Here is a 15,909-nt window from a genome sequence, read left to right on the forward strand (position 1 = left end):
TGGCTTATATCACTCATGGTAGCATCAAAGGAATGACAAAGATTTGGATTCAGAATCCAGATGGTTCTAAAGTGATACTCAAGGATGTTTAATACATGCGGCAGTGAATAAACATCTTATTTTACGGGATGTTAGAAAATCAGGTTGCAAGTATAAAGAGAGCGGCTTCGAGGTTCAATTTTACAAACATAGGAAAAAGTAATTTTAATAATATACAAAGACAGGGTATACTTTCTTTAAGGAACTGTTGTGACAAGTGAAGTAAATACTCCAATAATCTTATAAAGAAGTTAGAGGAAAGAAGTTAAGAAGGTGTCTTTCAATAAAAAAACTGATTCATGGACCAAGTCAAGTCCTTACGGTTTAGGACGGAAAGCCATCAGCTATAGGTGGAGATTCTTTTAACATAAGATACGAGTCAAGTAAAGAAGCTGAGAATGGCCAATCTCTACATGATTGTTTTCTTGCAAGGGATGAAGAAATGAAATGATCATCAAAGTGGAAGCAAAAACTTGATTGAAAATATTTCAAACCCATATTAGGCAACAAACTTACACGAGGAAGCATCAGCTACAAGGTTTGTGTTCAAAATTAGTGATGCAAAAATCAAATCTATAACGCAATAAAAAAGGAAGATGTATCAAATAAGATACATACATCATGTAGAGCGGTTGAATGAAAAGGCACATGATCAGAAACTGCAGCTTTTGCTGTGAACTTCTTAATATCCGCTAATTGTAGAATATCATCGCTGTGATTAATTTATCATCGAGACACCTCACAAAAGAAGAATGAGTTAATTAAGAACTCCAATTATTTCTTATCAATTATAAAGAGCTCTAAATAGTAAGAAAAGTTACATGTAGAGACGGACAAGGCGAGGCAAAGGTTTAGTTCAAGGTGGAGTAGTTGAGACACATGAAAGTTACTAATAGGTCTCAAACAAATCTGATGGGGAAAATGAAAGTACATTAAACTGGTACCTGAGAGAACGTCTTAAAGTGAAGGGAGACAGTATCTCTGGTTACAAAAAAAAATACAATGGGATCATTAAACAAGGAAAAAGAGAGGAAATAATTGTCTTAAACAGCTGAAGGGAGACAAGTATCTTTGGTTACAGTGTGAAGGGTGCTGAGAACGTTAATCAAATTATTAATCTCATCGTTTTTCTTAAACAAACTGAGGAATTGAAGAAACTGAGGGAAACTATGGGGATTGTCTCTAAGGATTTTTCTATTGAGATGGGACTGTTCGAAGTTGAAGAATTGACTTATTTGAAAGAAGGAATAATAGAATAAAATTTATTGAAATACTGCAGAATTCTGGTCAAGTCAATCTAGGTGTACTGTGTACATCACTATTTCTCAAGAAAATAACACCTTGTAATGGAGGAGTCGCAACCTTCTTTAAGAGAGAAGCAACACCTTGTCGATGATGAGAAATCATCAAAGGAGAGCACATTGGTGATAAGATCTCATACATATTCAACACGAAGCAACAAAGCATTTTTTTTTTGCTTAGGTGAGAAAGGATACTAAGGAATAGGAGTTACCATGGTGTATTAGGAAGGATGAGAAGAATCTACATCAGATGTGGAAAAAGGACATGACGATTGCAAAATGTTACTTGCTCGTAATTTCGTAAACGTATCTAGCAGCGCGACGGGAACCTTCTTAAGTATAACAAATAATCCCACCAAGCCAAGCCCAAGGTTTGATAAGGATCGAGCATTAGAGCTCAGATATCAACCTTGTTGTGAAAACAGAGAAGATGAATCAAAAGTTGATGAATCTTCATCAGCTACTGATGTCGTCTTCTAGAACCATCCAAGGAGAAGAACTTTGTCGGTTTCCATGTAGTAACCTTATCAAAGCTTTTCAAATCCCAAGCCGTGCTTGTCAAAGGAACTGTAGGTAGAATACATGAGGATAGTACCTGCGTACGAGCTACATGAGTCTTCAACACAGTGGAAATGAAACTTGACATTAGGTAGAGTTTGATGGCATTATGGGCCTCAACTAACTCTAGCTTTAGCCTACGTCAAAGTTATATACTTATGTCGGCCAAGTTTTGTACAAAGCCGAATATGCTTAGAAAACTTTGTTATAATTACATGAGTTATGAACTTTAAATAAATTGTGATAACCTCATACGTGGATTATTCCATTAATAAGAGAAAGATTAGATTTTGATCCGCGCTTAGAAAGCGCAGGTTTTTTGGATTATATTATACAAAGTTTTATTATATCGGAAATATAATTTTTAACAGTTATATAATCTATGAATTAGTTTATTTGATATTTTATATGTACACTTTTATGTAAATTTTTTTTAGGCATGAGAATTATATCCGGATCAAAAAAACAAACCAAAACGACCCGGAAATATAAGTTTAGTTCAGGTCCAGAGAAGATAACCTATTGGGGTTTTTTTTTGGATCCGCATGTCTTTGTTTGAGTCCGGGTACTACCCTAGATCCAATCATAAATATGTTGTGTTTATTAGGTATATTTGGATATTTCGAATATGTTTCCAGCATTATGGATATTCTTTTTAGGTTTTTGGTTTATGATTATAGTTTTTATTTCAGGTAAATTTTCAAATTAAAATTTTTTTTTTGGTATTTGGATAAATTTTTGGGTATTTTCAGTTTAGTGACAAATTTTGAATAAGATTTTGAATTTTTAGGTATTTGAATTTTTTTGGGTATTTGTTTGGAGTTTCAAGTACTTTTCGTGTTTCAGATATTTTTCAGATTTTTTTTGATATTTCGAATTTTCTTAGGATCCTAAATACCCGAACAGATGTGGACCTATTACGTCTATATCGGGTCCAACAACCTTTTGATATAGATTTATAATGTTATTGTACAAAAACATGATTGATGAAATATTTTTAGAAAACTCATTTTTAAATATGAAAATATCTATCAAACTATAGAGGGTTGAAAGTTTAGTATATAATATGAGATTTTAGTAGAAAAGTTTATATATGATATGATTACGTTATTATAAAGGAAAGAGGAAGTTAGAATGTACACATATATATCGTGTAATTTCTCTTGCTTTAAATCATATATTATATGATAAAAGTGATAATATAAAATATTAGTTTCAATGTTTTTATGATTAAAAGTCAAAATGGTAAATATAGTAATATTAATGATTAAGATTAAGAGTGATATTTGAATAAATAAATGAATTGAATAAATTATTGTTAGAGAAATATATGATAATATATTGTTAGTCTAAGTTTAAGGTAATACCAAAAAATAATGAGTTAAATGAAAGGGTCCAAACAACTTTTATAGGTAGATTTTTTAAGACTCTTTTCCTTTTAATAGTATTGATTAATATATAAGAGAAAGAGACGAGAACAAAAGATAGTGAAATCAATAAATAAGAATATGTTTATTACTTTGATCAAGGTTGTTACTGAAAGAAACTTATGTTGGTAGAAAATAAAAACATTTAAAAAAAAATCCTAACATAATAAAATACTTATTTAGTTATTTTAAAATATATAATCTCTAAAATATTTTAAATATTTTTCTGAACTATCTAAAATATTCAAATTATTAAAATTTAAATAGAATTCTCCATATCGATATTGGCCAACCAAACTTCTCATCCTATTTTTATCAGATTCTTTTGAAAGATTGATACCAAATTATACGTTCTTGTTCCATACTTATAAATTCTAATAATCATATTTTAAAATTGATATAATCCTTAAAATAAATTAAAATATGTATTTTAATATAAACTAATTTTGAAAATATGATATTTAAATAAAATGATTTTCAAAATTTAAATTCTAAATTTTATTAATAAATATATTTTCAAAAAAAAAGTTTATACTTTATTTCAAAATTGAGAAGACAGTTCCCAAAAATAGAGTAATTTTTTTTTAAAAAAATGGTCTGAATTCTGAATCCTAAACTTTAGAAACTTGTTAATCCAAATTATTTTATTTTCTTTATTCTGAAAGCTTAGCCTTTTTCAATTTAGATTTTTGTAAGATTCTTTTAGTAATCCATTGATAGGAATGCATAAAACGAAAGAAAAGGGCTTCTCTCTCTACTCCGTTCTCTCACCTTTATCTTTCACGGAATTAGAGATCTGATGAAGCCTTTGTTTATATCGTCAGTTTGTTTCCAGCGTTTTTCAACCGGCTTCGGCTTTTCCGACCGGTCATCGCCTCCGAAGTCGCACCTTATCTCTTGGTGGACTTTTGGCTTTTGTCTCTGGCGCCTATCCCTTCTCCTCCGGTGATAGACGGCCGGTTTTTGACTCCGCGTCAAGCTCCCATGGTGTTTGGCGGCGGCTTATCACCGGGATCATCCCGGTTATGTTCGATTGGCGTTTTCTGCTTATTCTACTCTCAATCGTCTCTCCTCTATTATCTTCGATGGCTTCTTCCTCCTCTTTGTTAGGGCCGATTCATCTTCGAGCTTTCTTTTATCATTAAAGATGACCGCTTGTCATGCAGGAAGATTGAAGATTGTAGAGTTGATTGAAGACGATTGTATTTTCTTCTCGAGACGTCGATCTGGTGATCGATTTGGATCTGGTTGAAGACTGCTCCGAGTGAGCGTTTCTTCTTCATCCTGTCTCCGCCGACGGCGGAGATCCGTCGCATCTCCTCTTTGGTACCGGCGGAAGCAAGCTGACTCCCAGCCTGACCCGTGTCTTCTGATCGCCGGGCGATCGAACACGTGGTGGTGACCTGTCGGTTTCCTTCTACAACAGTTTATACTTTTGGGCTGACAGCCCAAAGTCTGTTTGTTTCGGTTGGGCTTTTGAGCTCCTTTGTCTTTTAAGTTGTGGGCTTGGTTCTGTTTAGGGCTTTGACCCATTAATAAAACTCAGTTGACAAAAAAAAAAAAAAGGAATGCATAAAACTAGGGGAAGAACAAAACTTGGGTGATAGAGGAACAGACTGTTGATTCGGATATGGACCACATCTCCCACGTGGCCATGACCATCCTTTGCCTGGCTTTGCCACCTGGATCCTAATAAAGTGAGTTTGTGTTTTGTGTTTCTAGGACCACTTTTGTTGTGATATATATGAGCGAGCATCGATGCATCCACATAAACACATTACATAACACACACGGCGTTTAATATTCTCATTAATTAATATCACTCTTATTATTTCCTGAAATAATGAAATTATGAGTATTGGTAATATATAGCTAGCTAGGAAGGATTATGTTGATAGTTTGTGACATCTTTCTCCAATATGAGTTGAGGTTGTTATGTTTAAGATGAATTTATCTCCCCCCCAATGAAATATTTAGACCATACTTTACTAAGTAAGATCTTCACTCTATAATCCCTTCACAGTTTTTCCTTAAAATGACTAGCTGTGCAATTAGCGGTGGATTAGTTATTTATTTGAATAGATATAGTTCTAATATTTTAAAGATTTACGCCACATAGGCGCATACTTTAAATATATTGCTTATATTTTGACTTAACTGTAGTGAAATTACAGATAAAACAAAATTTAAAATATTTAGTGAAAAATAAGAAAAAATGATTAAGATGAATTTTTTTTTTGTAATTTTCTTGTATTAATGCGGAAAGATTATAAATATTAAGATATTTCCAATAAATATCTGACAACATAAATATATATAACTAGTTGATGTTCCACACCTTGTGCGGAATAATATATCTATACATCTAATAATTTTTAATTTTAACATTTTTAATAAAATAATAATAATTTAATTAGATACAAATTTTAAATTATTATAAATTATAAAATTTCAATATTCATATTGGTAATTAATTTATTAAATTGTATTATTTTGTTTCATATTTTTATTTATGTGATGTATATTTTGGATCAAAATCTTTTTTATAGTAATAACTAAATTAGAAAATTTTGTATGTGAAATTAACACATATTGTACTTGGACTGAAAAGAAATCATGTGGTACTATAAAGATTATAAAAAATCACAAATACAAAACATTAATGAATAACAATAGTTTAAGAGTGTTCAATCTGGTAAAACCAAACCATTCAAAACCGAACCAAACCGAACGATTTGGAAGTACCGAAGATGTTATGTTTAGAAAATATCAGTATATGATTCAATATATTAAGGGATCAAACCGAATAAACAAAAGAAACCGATCAATTCAGATATGTTAGTATACTTATATATAAGTTTTATAATAATACGTATTTGATCAATATTTTCAGTAAAAATCAGAGAAATTGACTATAATATTAGTCATTAAAATTATAAAATGAGAGAAAAGTAATGATGATATTATCGGTAGATATTGTTAATATATATTTATTAATTCCTAAATATCATGATAATTGTATATTAAAATATATTAAAAATATTAGTATATATATTGGTAAAATATGTTAATGTTTATTAATTATTTTAAATATCATGATAAATATATAGATGTCAAAATAAATAAATTAAATAATAATATTAATTAAACTAATAATTTATCATATAACTATGGAAAAGATGAAAATAAGCAAAATAACTAAATAAACTGATTAATTCAGATATATTAGTATACTTATATATAAATTTTATAATAATCTGTATTTGATCAATATTTCAGTAAAAATCAGAGAAATTAGCTATTAGCTAAAATATTAATCATTAAAATTATAAATGAGAGAAAAGTAACGATGATATTATTTCTATATATTATTAATATCTATTTATTAACTAAATGTCCTAAATATCATGTTTGTTATATATTAAAATATATTTTAAAAAAATATTGGTATATATATCGGTAAAATAGATTCATGTTTATCATGATTTTTTAATATCATGATAAATATATAGATATCAAAAAAAATATTAATTAAACTAATGATTTATCCTAAAATTATGAAAAATATGACAAGTAAGCAAATTAACTAAAATCATGGAGAATGTGACAAATAAGCCAAATCACTTCATAAATAATAGTATAGATTACTAAACAAAATATATTTTTTCGTTGTATATTGTATCATTTTTCCAGTCTGTAGTTTCTTCCGCTTGAAAATAGCTTAGAAACACTATTAATAATTAACAGTCTGTTTATATATATTTGTAGTTGAACAATAATAATAATGTTTGTGATTGTTCCAAAAACGAAACAAAAATACAGTAGAGTTAGGAATAGGATGACTCGACGATCAGGTAGCCTCATCCCATTCTTTAAAACAGTAGCGAACAAAGGACTAGTTCTACGAGGTCTACCAATCCTAAATACAGGCGTATATAAATAGATCGATACCAATACCAGTTAATATCATCTTTTAAGAATATTGTTGCTAAATATATAATCGGCAACAAGTATTTTTCTTTAATTTGCTATTAGAAACTGATCCGCATATTAATTTTTACATTTTTATACATTGATATTTATTTTACATAATTAGTGTTATATATTTTAGATGAATCGTAATATAACTAATTGTATTAAAAAAATATGGACCGAGTCAGCTAATATAGTTATTTTTAGTACAAATATCCTATACCGATTCAGATATAGTTGTCATTTAGATATTTTCAAGTTTATATACATCATAAGGACTCAATTCAAAACCCACACATAAATTTATAATATTCAAGTGGTGCCTAATTTCAAAAAGAAAAAAACGTTACCCAAAAAAAACAATCCGTAATTAAATGGATAGTCAATGTTCATGACTAACAGATTTTATAAACAAATAAAAAGAAATTTTCTATGTGTTTGGCTAAATTAAGTGAAATAGAAAGAATTTTTTATTTAGTAAAATAATTATATAGAGTAAAAAATTAAGTGACAATAAATGTAACACATTTTTATTGTTTTGATTTAAGTTATTATTTTATTCACAAACATGTTTTTGAATTATGTTTTTGGCTACGTAATTTTCTACCGTTTGAAACTAAAATAAATAAAAAATATCAATAAACCAAATTAAACCAAACGTTTAACCATATGCAAAACTCAATTATTTTATATTTTTGATTTTCTAATTGCACTATTATTATTATGATAATATAATTAATAATGTCATTTTAAAGTAATATAATTAATGAAATTGTTAAATTGAGTGAAATATAAAAAAAAAATTAATGAAATTACTAAAATGGCACAATATTTCATTAGGGATCTCCTCCTCAAGTAATAGGTTAAGTACGTACTTAATGATATCGTATTTGAAATTAGAATATTTCAAAGCATGTCATGCCTAGATCCTAATTTGATTACCATTAACCTATTAAGGATCTCCTCCTCAAGTAAAACAAGTACAAAATTGTCCTTACACTATCGATTTTCTTTTAAATCTACTATTTTCTATCTTGAGGCCGTCTTTTTGGTGTACCATTACATAAATTGCAATCTTCCTCTTGTGTAAGTTATAAAAACACTACATGACTGAGGTTTAACAGGTGATCATTATAAGAACATTAAACTAGTGACCATTAAAATAAGAATAGGAATGAGTAGGAAAAGAATATGAACAAATTAAAATGAATAAAAATAATTTTTTTTTTGTTCTATATCAATTTTGATAAAGAATGTTTTTTCTTTTATAGTTTCTTAAAATTCAAGGAATGACAAAGAATCAAACGCAGCAAAAATTCTTTAAAAATAGTGTAGTTTTTAAGGAATGAGTAGGAATTGTCAATCCCCCTTAATTCCCTATGTCACCATTTAGATCCTAAGAATGAATAGAACAAAATACAGAGGAATAAAATGATATGAAGGAAAAAGAAGATTATTTTTTATCAATTCTGGAGAAGAATAAATTTGTTTCATATTCCTCTATAATAAAATGATTGAGAATGAATGAAAAAAAATATTCCTTATAAATAGTAATAAAATTAAGAACATTAAAAAATGCATTGTTTCCTTTCTATTTTTTTGTCACCAGTTAGAATATATATTCTTCACTGTATATATAATAACGTAGTAATTGATTATGTGACATTCGGAGCTAAGGCTATCTATTTATTTTCACTCATTGCATATGTTTCTTTCTATCCCATGCATGGTCCTAATTTCTAAGGATGTGAACAACGTAAATTTAACCAGTTTGGATCTGATATATTCTAGTCAGTTTGCATTTCTTTATATATATGGACCCTTCTTATTAGCTATACCTTTGAACCATCTATATTAAATATTGACAAAGACATGATTATAACAAATTTATATCTAATGTAGTCAATTGGGCCACAATATCATGTAAGAAACTTACATGAGTTATAGTTATATAGATGTTGAAGTGGTGTTTAAAGCTTGCGATATATATATATATATTTCTAATTGAAAATGCATATAAGATCGATATACATGGCCGGTTCAACACTGTTAGAGGTTCTAAGGCAAATTTTTTTTTATTCTTTAAAATTTATATACAGATAATGTTTAAAATATTTTTAAAATTTAATCAGTAATATTTTATATATTTTGAATGAAAATAAAACTACATACATATCAAATAATTTTGAACACTTTTCAATTTTATTTATTATATTTATAAATTTTTATATATAAAAATATAGATTTATAAAAAAATTAGCCCTTTAGTTATTATTATACTGGGGAGATACGAGCTTGAGACGTTTGTACTGCTTGTCCCCCCCAAGTAAGCCGGCCCTGTCGATATATACATAATTTTAGTTAAGATTTAAGGATCAGAATATGTAAGCTTTAACCTAGAATGGTTTAAAACTAAAGCTATCCCAATCTTGAAAGGACAAATGCAAGAAGATATTAGCAAACAAATTTTTAAAGCATGTCATGGCTAGATATTGAAAGTTTCCATGTACAATGGCAGTGTATACATATTCATATTGATGCACAAATAAAATGGGGGAAACCGAAGACATTTAGTGAGCTTGTGGTCACACCACTACAGAAAGCACTCTTAAGTTGCACAAATGAGTGTGTTTAAAAGGCGGGAATAAAACAAAACAAAAGCATTTAGCACCAAAGCTAGGAAACCTAAAACCAGAAGGACATTGTTTATCGATATTTAAGAAGAAGAAAATCGATCTCCTCCACTGAAAACAAACATAAAATAAACTAGAAAATGATTACAAATTATAAAGAAAAGGCATATATCAAGGAGCTGCAAAGTGAAGATCAGAAATATAAATAAATGAGAAAGAAACAGTTTGATTGACACCGAATGGACAAAAGGTGGAATAAGAAGGGACCATCGCCTCCATTTTCAGAAGTCCTTTGGTGTTTGTGGTATCACTTAATAAAAATAAATTTGATACACACATCATCCCCAAATACTTGCATTAAGGTCTTCGTCCTGCGGTAGTCTTTGGATCAACTTTCTTTACTATACTAAAGTACATATGATTTGAGTGGACGCAACTAAAATAGCATCTCAAGGACCAACACGTCAAACGTAACAAATATAATTAGTGCATCAGTAATTTGAAATTCTAGTCTAAATAAGATGAAACTTGGAGCGACAAATAAAAGATATGTGCTAGTCTATTTATTGGGAAGTGTTCCAAATGCAATAAAAGATAGTTCGTCGTCCTTGTTGTTCTTGTTGTTGAGGTTATATATTCATTTTTATCGGGGTTGGTCATATATTCCATGCAACATAGATGAAGCTCGCCTCGTCCTAAAGCATTATATGGTAATGGTGGCCAAACTGCGTCATCCGTATTTATTTGACCGTTTAAGCACGCTTCCCTGTGGGTATAGACTCGAGCTCGTCACAGCACTTGCGTCGCCATTTTTTGTCCTATAGCGAGCTGGGCTTTTCGTCTTCGTCGATTCTGCAAGTTGAATGAACTTTTTCTAGAACTAACCCAGGCATTGATAGGAGTGCGAAACCCACCTCGAATACACCATCTTTAGCACTGCATTTTGATTGAATGGAGGATAGAACGCGTTTCTGATCAAAACAAATACGAAACCATGTTGTAATAAATACATCAACATTTTGTTTTAAAGTAAGAATCAACGGTGAAGTCCTAATTCATGAAAATTACGTACTCAGAAGTATGTACGTCATCGTATGCAAAAAAATGATTTGATTATTAAATTATTATCATTATTAGAATTCACTTTTGGACAAATGATTATTAGGGGTATTAATGTTTTTTCTCGTTTCTTTTTTTGTATTCATTCCATCCAAAAACTCATGTAAGATAAGGTACTCCAATAAGAAATGAATTTATGTATGCTTATGTGAAGGTCAAACACGAAAGAATTAGTGGCCATCTACATGACTACATAATTTAAATTTTGGGAGCTTGAAAAGTACAAATTTTTTTATGAAGGTGTTACCTATGAATTAAGAAAAGTTTATGTGGGAATGACAACAACTTAGCATGGACTTTCTCAAGATATCAAATTTATTATTTCTCATATCATTATATTTTCAATCGTTTATTCATGGATCGTGTTTGTATAACCCCTTCATGCTTCATGGCCTTTTATATATTTCAATATTGATTAAAGGCCAAAAAGGATGGAAACGGAAAAATCGAGATCGAGACACTAGGGGATTATCCATCGGACAAGCGTTCTTGATTTTTTTTTTTTGTCAACCTATTTATTTATTAATCTGGTATATTTCGAATCTGTAGAAGGATCTAGATTAATTTTGAAAATATAGTTCATGGATAAAAATTTTCTCCGGATATTTAAACAAACTTTAAATGATAGATTCATATTCACATGACCGCACAATACAATGTAATGGGATGCCTTTGAACAATATCTGGCTTTTTGATTCATTGTTTTATATATATATATATATATATATATATATGTAGTGTAAGAAAAATTAAATTTTGTTTACACTGAAATGAAAACATATACTACATCAAATAACGTTAACTTTGTCAGGTGAAGTCGAATATCAAACCGGAGCTTCTACCTCTAGTGGTAAAGGGTTAACAGCTGTGAGTACCGCCACTTGGGTTCGAATCCTGGCCACTGGAAAATTAACATTTCGGCATCGCCAGAGACAGAAGACCGACACGTGGTAACACGTGACTAGTCTGGATCACTTCTGTGAGGTCAGGATACCTCTGTATAATTCAAAAAAAAAAAAGAAGTCGAATATCATTCATCTATAGATTTTCCATCAGTTTTATTATATATCTTATATATTAAAAGAGAAGTCATGACTTCTTTCATGTGTGATTTTTTTTTAATTTGGACCATCACTTAGAAATCTTATTAAATGTATTTTATTAAGAATAATAATACATAGAATCTTTAAAATACTTTAATCATAATATCTTTTGATATCTTTTTATTTAAAATATAAATATATTTATTTTAAAAATCTAACAAATCTGTTTTAAAAGATTTTTACAAGATCTTCATTTTCAAAATTATATTTAAATATTTTTCATTAATTTCGAAATTAGTTTGAAATATTATTATACATTAATAAATTCAGTAATCATTTATAAAATAAAAAATAAAAAAATCTGTAATATTTTATATATTATATAATCATAATCAATCATATTAAAAGAAAATTATTATATTGAGCTAAGTATAATAAAATTGTATTAAATTTATAAATTTTATAAATTTTATTTTCATAAGTATAAAATATTTATGCTCAAAAATAAAATCTAATATGTTGGTAAGATGGATTAAGCAAAATATATAATACATGTATAAAAATTAACATGTATTTCTTTAAAGCTTATAATATAAAATCTTTGTAACTACTTTAATCATAATATATTTTCATTTTAAATATAATATATATTAATATATTATATTTAAAAATTCTAATAAATCTGTGTAAAAGTATTTTAACAATAATTTAATATATTTTAAGTTATCGTTTATAAAATGAAAAATAAATAAATCATATCCTATTTTACCCACTTTATAGTCATGATCATGTTAAAATACAATTATTATACTTAAATAAATATGATAAAAGTATATTCAATTGATAAATTTATAAATTTTATTTTCATAAATATAAATTATTTATTTTAAAAATATAATATGATGATAGAACGGCTTAAAATTAACAAACCTTATAATACATGTCTAAAAATTAACATATCGTCTTAGACTTTCGTATATACAATAATATATTATCTAAAATAAATAAGTATAAAAAATATTAGTAAAAAGAAATACATCTTTGAAAAACGGGTCAGAATTTAGAATAAATTAAATACAAAATAATTTTCAAATATGTTTTCTCATGAATATAATAATTTGCTTAATAATTAAATGCAAATACAATAAGATAAATATATAATAAGAAGTGAAAATCCATACGGTTTTAACCAAATGATTAATTATAACATGTAAATTATAAAATTATTATATTTGAAATAGTTATATAAACATTTAAGTATATGATTAATGTTAAAAAAAATATCACTAATGTTTAAAAATAATAATTTATGTATAAAAAAAGTAAAAACAAACACCCGCGCGGTTGCGCGGGTCAAAATCTAGTTCAATCTTTACAACACAATAATTTTACATTGAAAATATTTGTTAAGTAAGACTTTCTAACAATTATTAAAGTCATTGAATAATTAATTTATCAGATCTCTAAAGCCTTTCAAGAAAAAGAAAAAAAATCTCTAAAGCCTCATGTATAATATTCTACATATATTTGTTTCCTAAGGTATATGCATGGAATATAACTAAACCGTAAGTCTACGTACATTTCCTCAAATTTTAAATACCTTTCATTACCACTAGTTTTGGTATATTAAAAATATTTAGAAAACAGAACATCAATGGTGGTACATTAAAAAATATCTTATACAAAAACGAATTAAGTTTGAGCCCTCGCCGTGATGATATATCATTTTATATTCAATAAACTAATTTTATTAACATAATAATATAATTTTCAAAAATAGTTATTACAAAATTATGTAATATAATCCCATCTCTTTTTTTATTTGAAATTATTGTATATTTATATATTGAATAATCTATGTTTGTTTTCATATAAAAGTATAATTATATATGAATGAAAATCAAAATGAGATACTTTTTTTATTTAATCCATTTCGTATCCGTTCAAGTTTAACTTTGAATACTTTTATCATCTAGATGTAGCTAATCTGTCTTTCAACTCGTTTTCCAGTGGTTGTCCTTCATGTTTACTGAAATATGTTAATCCGTCCTTTTAATCTATCTCACAATAGCTTTAAATATTGTTGCATATTCTCATAGAATAATTCATAAAAACAATGAATCAAGAAATATAGATCCTAATGTATCACATCAGATGAAAAATATTTATATAAATATTGTATTTATTATCAAGTTAAAATATCTATTATAATATTTGTGTCAGCTTATGTGAACCCTGTAATACACTCGTTTCTGCGTAATATGCTCAACAAACTAGATTTATCGCTTGTAAAAATGACATCCCATGCACCTATTTGGTTTGGAGGGAGCAAAACAGTCGAAGGCATTTGCAGCCGTATTCTCAAACCTCGTCTCAAAAGAAACAGGAATACACTTATCTTTTTCAAGCAAACATCCGCGGAAGAATTAAGTGCTCTAGGCCGTTCTCAAAAAAAAAAAAAAGAGTTAAGTGCTCTCACTCGATGGGAAGAGGTGTCAAGGCCTTGATGTTAAAACCAGTCTCTTAAATATGGGGAGGATTTTTCGTTTCATGTATCATGCTCCTCCACTCTATTTTATAGTTTAAAAACAGAACACTTCTAGTTGATCAAAAAAAAAAACACAGAACACTGTCTCTGTGTTATTTTGTTCTATTCTGTTTATGTGCTTTTTGTTGTTAATGTATAATATTATATATTCACCAAAACCTAATATTCTGATTTTAATTTATTTTATTTTGATGCATATTGGTTAATGTTTTTTGTTAAAATATAATTATAATTATATTTGACTAAAAAGATATATTTGTTTTTAGTCATTCATGTATAAATTTCAATAAAATTTGATCTATCTTCATTGTTTTGAATTTATTTTAACTGAAATGTGATGTTAATCAGTAAGATACTTTTTTTCCAATTATTAATATGGTACAAATTTATTAAAATGAAATTAAAATATTGTTATTAAGATAAAATTAGTTTTAATAATTTTAGGTTATTAAATATATATTACAAGTAATCTTGTAAAAATCAATATAAATGTAGCACACAAAAAAAACCAAAAATTTTAAACAATAATATTATTAAGTTGTTATTAACCAGTTACTAATTTTATCATTTAACATACTATAATTTTAACTATATTAGAATTTTGTCTTTGAATTTAAGCTATTACTAGACCTTGACCCGCCCGACCGGGCGGGTATTTATTTTATGTTTTTAGTTTTTTTTTGTTTATATTAAATGACGTATTTGTAATATTAAAACATAAATTCATATTGAAAATTAATCTTTATAGTTATAATAAAAATAAAAATTAAAAGTTTAATAAAATATTCTGATATAAATTTTAAATTTCGTAATTAAAATAATATAGAGGCGGTCATATTTTTTTCAATTTCAAAATCTAAGCTTCCTTAAAGACAAAGAAAATAAATTTATAAATACATAAAATATATAAACTTATTTGGAACTATAATTTCAATTAAAAGAAATTTGTTAAAGAAAAATAATCTTACTGTTGTTATTTATTTCTAGAGCTTGACCCGTGACCGTATAAATATTTTCTTTCACTTTAATTTTTTTCTTTGTACTAATGGTATAATATATATATGTAAATTAAAATATATTACATAACTGTTAATATAACATTTTTAAACATAACAATTTTATTTATTACTTTGAATAATTATATTTTGTGATTTTAATCGTCTATTATATCACAATGTATCATATAAACAAATCCAATATTTATAACTAATTGGACTTATATTATGAAAGCATTATACTAATATATGAATAAACTATTTTATATTTTAT

Source organism: Brassica rapa, chromosome A09 (assembly GCF_000309985.2).
Source record: "Brassica rapa cultivar Chiifu-401-42 chromosome A09, CAAS_Brap_v3.01, whole genome shotgun sequence".
Taxonomy (NCBI): Eukaryota; Viridiplantae; Streptophyta; class Magnoliopsida; order Brassicales; family Brassicaceae; genus Brassica; species Brassica rapa.